This window comes from Dryas octopetala, chromosome 5 (assembly GCF_963921425.1).
Source record: "Dryas octopetala chromosome 5, drDryOcto1.1, whole genome shotgun sequence".
NCBI classification, from domain to species: domain Eukaryota; kingdom Viridiplantae; phylum Streptophyta; class Magnoliopsida; order Rosales; family Rosaceae; genus Dryas; species Dryas octopetala.
In genome coordinates, this window is record NC_141370.1 from 3007564 (window position 1) to 3017158 (window position 9595).

At 34.2% G+C, this 9595-nt stretch overlaps 1 pseudogene; it reads right to left on the reverse strand.

The window, feature by feature from the left end:
* Positions 1–306: 306 nt before the first annotated feature.
* On the reverse strand, positions 307–792 carry LOC147283567 ((S)-scoulerine 9-O-methyltransferase pseudogene; annotated as a pseudogene).
* Between the last annotated feature and the right edge of the window lie 8803 nt (positions 793–9595).

Sequence of the window (9595 nt, forward strand, 5' to 3'; positions counted from 1 at the left end):
ATTAACTAGAATTAAAAGCATGAAACAAGAAGAAAATTAACCAACCTTCAACATAATTGATTGTGCCTTTGGTATTGACTCAAACATATTTCCACCAACATGCTTCACACCTGTATATAATTATAAGTAATTTACATGTTGGTTAAAATAGGAACAAATTATTAATGGGTCAAAATGGTAAGGGAGGTGAGCCAAACTAGAAGTAATTAGGATCTTGTACATAGCATGTGTCACAGGAAAAAAGTTTTGATATATATCATCCTCTGTTAATATTTTTTGTGTATATTATACCCAAAAGTCATTGTTTTAAGCTCCAAATCTCAAAACCCCTTTTTCAAAATACAGGGTAGAGGAAGTCACCATAGCCTCATGAAACAATGGACCCAGCTCAGGTCTCTTGGACATATGCTCAAACAGGTTCCCTCCATAGGCCTTGTAGAAAGGCAAGCACCCCTCTTCAAGCACTCTGTCTTTGAGCATGTAGAGACTCTTCGCATGCTCTATTTCAGAGCAGAACATTAGTATTGGGGATAAAGAAAATCCATCTTCATTTGGCACAAAGCAAAGTGTGTCGTTTGTTAGGCCATAAATCCTTTCTTGCACTGTCTTGTCATTTGGGCATGGCCTTAGAGATGTGGATAGGAGGGAGTGGACACTAAGAAACGTTAATATTCTCTCCAAACTCTCAACTGCATTTGGGTTTGTGGTAGCTATTTTGGAAACAATTTCTTCTGAACTGAGTTGAGCTCCAGGCCCTGACTTGGAAATGATATTGAACACATTTAGCTCCATTGCAGCTTTTAGAACCATTTGAATGGTGATGGAATTTGCCAGACGAGAAGAAAGATATAATTTTCTAAACTAATTCCCTGGTTTTCCATGTTTTTGGGTTGTTCTAGTTCTTGCTATAGCTAGCTTTTGTTCTTTGATTGATTTCCTTAGCTTGGCTCTCAGCATCATATATATATATATACAGAAATGATCATTCGCTTACCATAGAGCGGGGAATTCTCCACTCACCTAACTACCCAACAACGAATTTTAATGATCAAAACCGTCCATATTTTAAACAGCAACGAAACTGTTTAGCCAATGTATTACTGTCAACATCATTTCAACCTTATCTGACGAACTGTATTTGTCTGCAAAGTTTGGAGGATCAAAAAATTATCGATTTGGTTGATTTTTTACAGGGATAACCTTTAAGGATGGACCTAAAAAATGGATCGTGCTGAACATTGAATTCCCCGCTCTATGATGAACGAGTGATCATTACTGTATATATATATATATATATATATATATATAGAGGGCCCTTCCAATAAGGGATTCCTCATTTAGTGTTAAATGAGGAATCCCCCTGTGGGGCCCACACTGGATCTAACCTAAACTTAACCTTACTCCATCTACCCTCACTACTTGGGCTAACTCCAAGGGCTAAAATTAAATTGGGTTTTAAGTTTATAGGTAGGGTGCTAATTAATCATGAAAAATGTGTTGGCAAATTCTCGCACACAATTTCCTACTATTTTTCAAACTTCATTTATTAATCTTACGGTAAATTAGTGAAATTAATTAAGTTCAATGCTTTTGATAATCAGCTTTTTCTTTTCCATGTGTTAGGTTGTTCCACGTATCTAGGCCTAATGTGTTTCATGACTTTAAATACTTATGGTCCGTTTGGTTCATGGAATTGATTTCCTGGAAAATCAATTCTTATGCCTTTTCTAGGTGGAAGGGAATGTAAGATTCTCATTCCCCCGTTTGATAATGTTGGGAAAGTAAACCAATAATTCACTTTTCATTTACAATCCCTTGTTTGGTTTGTGCAGGAATAGGAAATAAAATTGGTCTAATTTTTCAATTATACTCTTATTTTTTTAAATTAATTTAATAAAATATCAGGGTTAATTTAGTCCACAAAATAAGTAATAAATGCTTTCTCAAGAGAAGCTAGGAAATAATTTCCCTTCCATGTACTTACCAAACATGGGAATGAAATTGATTTTTCATTCTCAGGCTTCCAAAACTTGAACCATACGGGCCCTTAATATAATGTAGCTGAGTTTAATACATTATATCAAAATAATTAATTAGCTGGTAGTCTAATGATATTTTTCTTTCTAATATTAAGAGCAATCTTAAGTTTGAATCTTCGATCATTCTCCAAATTAAAATGAAAAGAATCCAAATAATGCCAACACAAACCGGAATTCCCTATCTTTATACAAAAAATTAGGATATATTAATTCATTAAAACATGTTTTTTAATCAATGGCAATACGCCTAAACTTATGCTTTGATACTGATCAACCAAGAAGAAACATCATGTTGGATGGTAGGAATAACCCAAGGTGGCCCTTCCTCCAACCACATCATTCCATTAAAAAAAAAAAGGGTCATTTACACTTTACACCCTTCAATTATAGGTCATTTTTCACTTTGGTACCCAATGTTCAAAATGTTTCAATGTGAAACGTAAAGTTTATAAAAATTGTAATGTGCCCCTTCTGTTAACATTTCTGTTAATTTTAACAGCATATAGCATGTGTGTGATCATTTACAGTAATAAGAACAGTAAATTTACGCTATGTGAAAAAAAAAAAAAAAAATTTAAAAGCCAGCAAAAATTTTATAAGTTAAAAAAATAAAAATTAATTAAAAATTGAAAAAACAAAAAACTGGGAACAAAAGAGATGAGGGAGGAGGGAGAGGTAGGAATGAACGAGATAATTTTTTATATTTAGTTTTAATGTTATCTTTTAATTTTTTTAATATATAATAATTAAACTACCTTTTATTAATTTCTTTTTTGTTTATTTAGTTTATTTTATTTGTCCACATAGCGTAAATTTAATTGGGTTTCCTTGTTTTTGGGTGTTATAGGCTTTGGTTCTTTGATGGCTCTGCTTAGCTTGGCTCTTGGGCACCCACTTATATATCATGGCTTGCATATATACATGATATATATAAAAGTTAATACAAAGTCTTGACACAAAAAAGGAAAATACAAGTTTCAAAAATCAAAATAAAAAGTGACCGGACTCTATGATGTAAGTTACTCATTCTTGATTTAATTAGATGAATTTTTAACCATCACGAGAAAAATATATTTTTAAATTTATACCAAACACATTCCTAATAATTTTTATCCTTAATTTTCCGTGACCACTGAGTGCATGTACAGCAAATGTTTAGAATCTAGATAACAACTATATAGTGTACAATTTTGTTTTGGTCCGAATTCATGCTTATACTCTAGATAGCAACTATAGCAACTAATGCCTATAATAGCAACTATTAATATTGATGGTGCGTAGAATGCCTTATAGGTTAATTAGGAGGCAAGGAATCAGAATTAGGAAATGTAATACATCTCTGCAGCCTGCAGGACATAATTGAATATCCGCACTAAAACTGGACCTAACAAGTTAGACCTATGAGTATGTGTGTTGATTTTTCTTGGCCCCTCTTAACCATATTCTCAGTGCCAGCCCTGAAGGGGGCCACCGAGTGCGACCACCTAGGGCACACCATCAAGGGGGGCCTACAAATTTATATATTATGTATATATTAATATATATATATATTAAAAAATAGCTATTGGGTCTATTTATAATATTTTCGTTGCAACTAGGTCCTTCTACTTATTGTGTCAGAGTTGTAATTATCTAGTTTCTTTTTTTGGGCTTAGGCCCCCCTTTGTACCAAAAGAAAAAAATTAGGTCATTCTAAGATATAAAGTTTGGGTTCTGCAACCTATTTTTCCTTAATTATTAGTTGAAAGCTGTTATAAATTAAAGAGAAATGAAGAGAGAACATAAGAGAGAATTGGGGAGGAATCAGAGTATCTTTCTCATTCACATAAGGCCTCTATTTATAGGCTCTTGGATGACCTGGGAAAGACCCTTAAGGTCTCCTATTTTACAATGAATTGGACTCCTCTTAATTATCTATACAATTATTCTAGATAATACAGGAGATAAATATTACACATGATAATGGACAGCCACATAATTAATGATATTTACAACACTCTCCCTTGGATGTCCATTGGCTATAACAATTGCCTCATTAAAAACCTTACTAGCCAAAACCCTATGGGAAAAAGACTAGCTAAGAAAAAGAGTACAATCTTCATGTGTTTCTGATAGATATGATGGGCGCACGACACTGCCTCATTAAAACCTTGCCAGGAAAACCCAATGGGACAAAAAACCTTGGACGAAGGAAAAAGAGTACAATGTTTAATGGCACGCTTCCCCTGATATTGATATATTTATCCAATCAGTGAATGTTGTCTCGTTAAAACCTTGCTTTGAAAAACTCAATGGGACAAAACCAAAGCGAAGGGAAAAGAGTGCAACTTTTACAATATCACTGATACAATGTTGGATGCGCTTTGCCTCATTAAAACCTTGCTAGGAAAAACCCGATGGGACAAAAACCTAGTCGAAGGGAAAAAAGTACAACACGCAAAATGGTTGGATGCTCTCCCTGATAACAACAAGCTTTAATTTGACTGGCTCAATAATCCAGCAAATAATGATATCTCACATCTCATCTTCTAAAGAGTGGAGTTTGACAATGCCTGTATGAACATGGCTTCTATACTATCAGGAGATATATGTTTGTCATCATATGTTGAAATCCTGTTGAGATTGGAGCAATACAAACAAAATATAATTCCACTAAATAAAGTGGTTAGAAACAATTATCTCTAAAAGAGATGAATTATTATGAAAATACTTTGAGTATTGGAAAAATTATATGACACAATCACCGATGCTATATTCGGTCTACTGCATTGTGTTTAAGTTGAATAAGGCACATTAAGATATGGTGCTTCTGGACCAAAGATCTTTCTTACATCTTCCTTAGGAAGCAAGTAATCATTCTTAGTGCCAATAGATTGAATAACCGTTGGGCATAAGAATTTCACTAGTACAGTACTCGATCTGCAGCTCGAGACACTATTTCATTTCCCAAGGTTATTTATATAAAATCCAATATTCAAGCATTCAATAATCTTATGAGCTCTTCAGAGCCTTAATAAATTCATAACTTCTTTCAAAAGTTTGAAATATGTTGCAACAATTTCCGAATTCGGGTTCTAATCAAAATACTCAATAAGGCAATTTTGACCATATTCATAGTGTTAAAATTGAGTACATAATTTGAGCTTCAGACTCTTTCAATCCTTCAAGGATTTGCTTCAAGCACATAATATTTCATGGCACTTTCAATTTGATATTTGACTTAGCAATTTGTCATATATCTTGTAGGAAATCGCCTCTGGCGATATATATGTGTTGATGCAAATTCTCGTGAGGTAGATGCAACAACTTAGAACAAGTGACTTGGCTGATCAGAAGCCTTGCCGGATGATGACGTGGATGTTGATTGAGATCTTCATGTAGACAAACACAAGATCAAAGGAGATGGACCGGTGTGGTACCAGCCAAACACACTCCGATGATGAAGTCAGTGAAGTGTGTTTGATGGTGTTTGAATGGAAGTGAGGAAGAACAAATGATGAACTTGGAAGAATAGGAAGAACAAGGCAAATGTTCTGGGTTATTCTCAGCAAGTTGGGTATGCTTTTTTTTTGTGAGCCAAAGGTTGTGCGAGTGTTTTCTTTGTAATGGCTGGATGGATAGCTGGATTAATTGATTCCTCTTTTCAATTTGTGCACATATGTTGGTTTATATAGGCAAAGGAAGATGTGATGAGTAAGTTACCTGCATGTGAATGAATGGTTGACAGAGACCCACGCGTTTGGTCATGACTAGTAGCATGCACAGCTACTCACCTCCTCAGCATTCAATGCTGCATTGAATGCCCCATTTAATGCAAGGATGGAAGGTTCAGATGAACTGCCCCAATAGTCATGGATGTAGGCTGGGATATTCCATCTGTCAGAGGATCATGTCAGGTGCATTTAAGCGTGGCGGTTTCGTCTCAATGTGATCCTCCTCGGAGTGGCAACGGGGTTCCGAGCAGAACTGGACATGGATCTCCATGGGTAATTATAAAGTTTGTGTTGGATCGGATCGGATGTGGATATCCATGCCGAACCGATCCAAATGCAGTTGTCTCCTCAAACCGAAGCCGGCTATGACTGGAATTTGGAGAAGATGTTCGTTTGGGGGAGAGCCGAGATAATCCCAAGCCGAGCCGAACCGGGGTGATCTTTAGGGAAGACGATCATTCGGACTTTCGGAGATCCCCAGATCGGGTCGGATCGGATCTTGCGGGTTCGTCGTGAAGGCCGATCCGATCCGACGGGTGAGACGCCAAGCCGTGCGGTGACGTGGAAGTCCAAGCACGACCGTTGAAAGTCAACTTCAAAGTCGGATTTGACCAGCCACGTGTCGAGCCATGATTGGCTGTTTGGATCGGTGTGGGTTTTCCCACAAACAATATGCTTCATGCATTTCATAATCTTTAAAAGGTTTTCTCCATATGCAACGAACACATTAATTTTACTAAATTTGTTAAAATGCGGTTGCATCTAAAACAAGAGAATATATAACCACAATCCCATGTTTCTTTAAAGAAACCTTGTGCCATTATAAAGAGTGATTTCATTCACTTTATTTCAAAGACTCTATAACCTTCAGGGTTAACATCTTTGGTGTTTGAACTATAGGTTCTCATTATTCCACGTTTATAATGATGTTCAATTCTACTGAAATTGTCTTTTTCCAGTTTGGCCAATCATTTAATTTTGTCGACATTTATAGTAAACGTGGTTCCACATTATTATAGCCCATGATGATATTTAGTAGCTACTATAAACAAAACAAATCATCAATATATCAACGATCTCACAATTCTCATTTGCATGCTTTAGATATAAATATATATCTTTGTAATTGGTACACATGCCTCTTCAGGGGCTTTTATAGTCTCTTCAGGGACTGTCATCTCTTCTAGGATAATTTGTGTACAGAATGTGGATCTTTAAATTTAATTAATTGGGCTTGTGTGGACCATTTCATATACTCTCCACTTTTGGGGAGCTAAACTTTGGAACCTATAGATTTGTCACGCTTTAGACGTGTAATAAACCATTTTCCGCCAAATTGATGGACTATCATGTTAGGACATCAATCCATGTTGACATATATAAAACTTCCATATGTGACTTTGCAGTTTCGTTGTATATATATGCATCTAGCTTCCAAATAAATGCATTCACTAGATTTGCATTGTCATTTATATCTCATTCTCATATTGAATGGTATGAAAAAGACTAGTATATGCATACTCTTTTCACGCCGTTCTTCAGGAACGGTCATTTCTCCCCCTAACGGCGGGGAAATTTTCATAAGTGCATATATAAAAATCAATAGAGTGAGTAGTTATACAAACTCAAATGCTTATATAACTTCAGGTTATATAAAGACGGAACATAATCAGGTTTGCAATGCACATGTAGGTATATGAAACTTCTGGTTTCAAATAATTCTTCAGCATCTAATTTCAGGTTATAATAAGAATCAATAAATTAATTATGAACAACTATGAACATATACGCCATATATGTTCAAAATTGAAGCTATATGAAACTTTCAAGTTCATTAAAAGCCATGAAACTTCAAGTTTCTATACAAAATATAAGCAGAACTTCAGGTTCTTAAATTTTGTTAAAGTATAGAACTACAAGCTCATATGAATAAAGGCTTTCCGCTTAATCTAAACTTAATCAAGAACTTCAGGTTCATAAGAAAAATTATGGAGTTATGAAAAATTTGAGTTCTAAATCATGGAATGCTAGATCAAAGAACTTCTGGTTCAATCTGATTCTATAGCATAGAGCATGAAAATCAAGGAACTTCAGGTTCTGACTTGATTAAGTAATGCACATTAAACTACAAATTTTAATCAATCATAAGAACATTAAGTTCTATCGCATCTCCAATTTTCATCCACTTCTGATATAGAAACAAAAAATCAAAGAAATTCAGGTTCTTATTTGACTGTTTAATGCATGAACTTCAAATGTCTCAGGTTTTGAGTAAAACTAAGGAATAAGGAACTTCACGTTGTATACGTTAGAATATCAATTTCTTTATAAGTTTGATCTCTCCATTCCGTGATAGGAGGTATAAATACAGTATAGATCAAAGATTTAGAACTTCAGGTTCTATTTAAAGAAAATGATGTAGCCAACTAATAATATATTCCCATGTATTCCCAAAACCTCAAATTTGGAGTAGGTTAGAACTTCGGGTTCTAAATATTTGCTCCTCAAAAGTCATAACATGAACATCATGTCCATTTTAACATATTTCTGAAACTTCAGGTTTCAGATTTAAAACATGGACTTAAATTTAATTTGTACACTTCTGAGTCTAAAATGTTTGAGTTTTGAACTTCATGTTCATATATATTTAGACTTCAAGTCCTTATTTCCTTTATGTATGTACTATGTTAGAACTTCTGGTTCTTAACAAGATTCATATATTTTGAACTTCAGGCCAAAATAAATTGCTCAAAACTTCAGGTTGAGGCTGCATTAATTAGAATTTCAAGTTCAAAATGATATCTATACTCGAAGCTTCAGGTTCGATGTTTAGGACTACAGGTCCATATAAAAAGAATGATGAAATTCTGTATAGCTAGGAATTAAAATAAGGAAATAAATAGAACAATGAAATTAAAGAAGAAATTGTAAAACATTTCATTAAAATAAACTATGGAAACTTCTGGTTCCAATAAAAAGAATCAACAAACTTCGGGTCATGATTTGTATATAGAGATTGAGAAACTTCAGGTCCTCATTTACTTATATGATTGAATAAAAATTGAAGAACTTCGAGTCTTTATTATATATAATAAAAACAAGAAACTTCAAAATTATGATTTGATCACATAATAAGAACCAAAGAATTTAGGATTCTCATAAAAATGGAAGAACTTCAGATCTTCGTATGATTAAATGATTAATCAAAATCAAGGAGCTTCAGGTCCTAATATAATATATGATAATCGTCGTGTATATCATATATAAAGCAAAATCGAGTGCTCAACAATATCAAGACCTTAATGATCGAATATGTTGTATTTGCACTATCATCGAACGTGTACTTCATTGCATATGGTTCCAATATTGACCAATCATCATGAAACTTCAGGTTTCGATTGGGTCGCGAAACTTCGGGTTTCGATTGGATCGGATGATAAGGAACTTCAGGCCCTTATAATAATTAATGGTCAAAGAACTTCAAGTCCTTATAATGTTGAGAACAAGGAACTTCATAATCCATGTGTTCATATAAGAAAATTCAGGTCCTTATGATTAATAGGATCAAGGAACTTCAAGTCCTTAATTAAAATTCATAGAACTTCGGGTTCCTATTTATTGTATGTACATCGAGGAAACTCATGTCCTTCCTCATTCATATAAATAATTAAATATAAAACAACTCCTAAAGAGAGTTGATTTGGATCTGCAATAGTTAATTCCAATAAAATAACATACATATAAAATATGTATATATTAATCTATGTTGATCACCACTTTGCTGGCTTCCTTTAGACTTAATATATATCCTTTAGTATATTTAATATATGCTGCCGACCAATG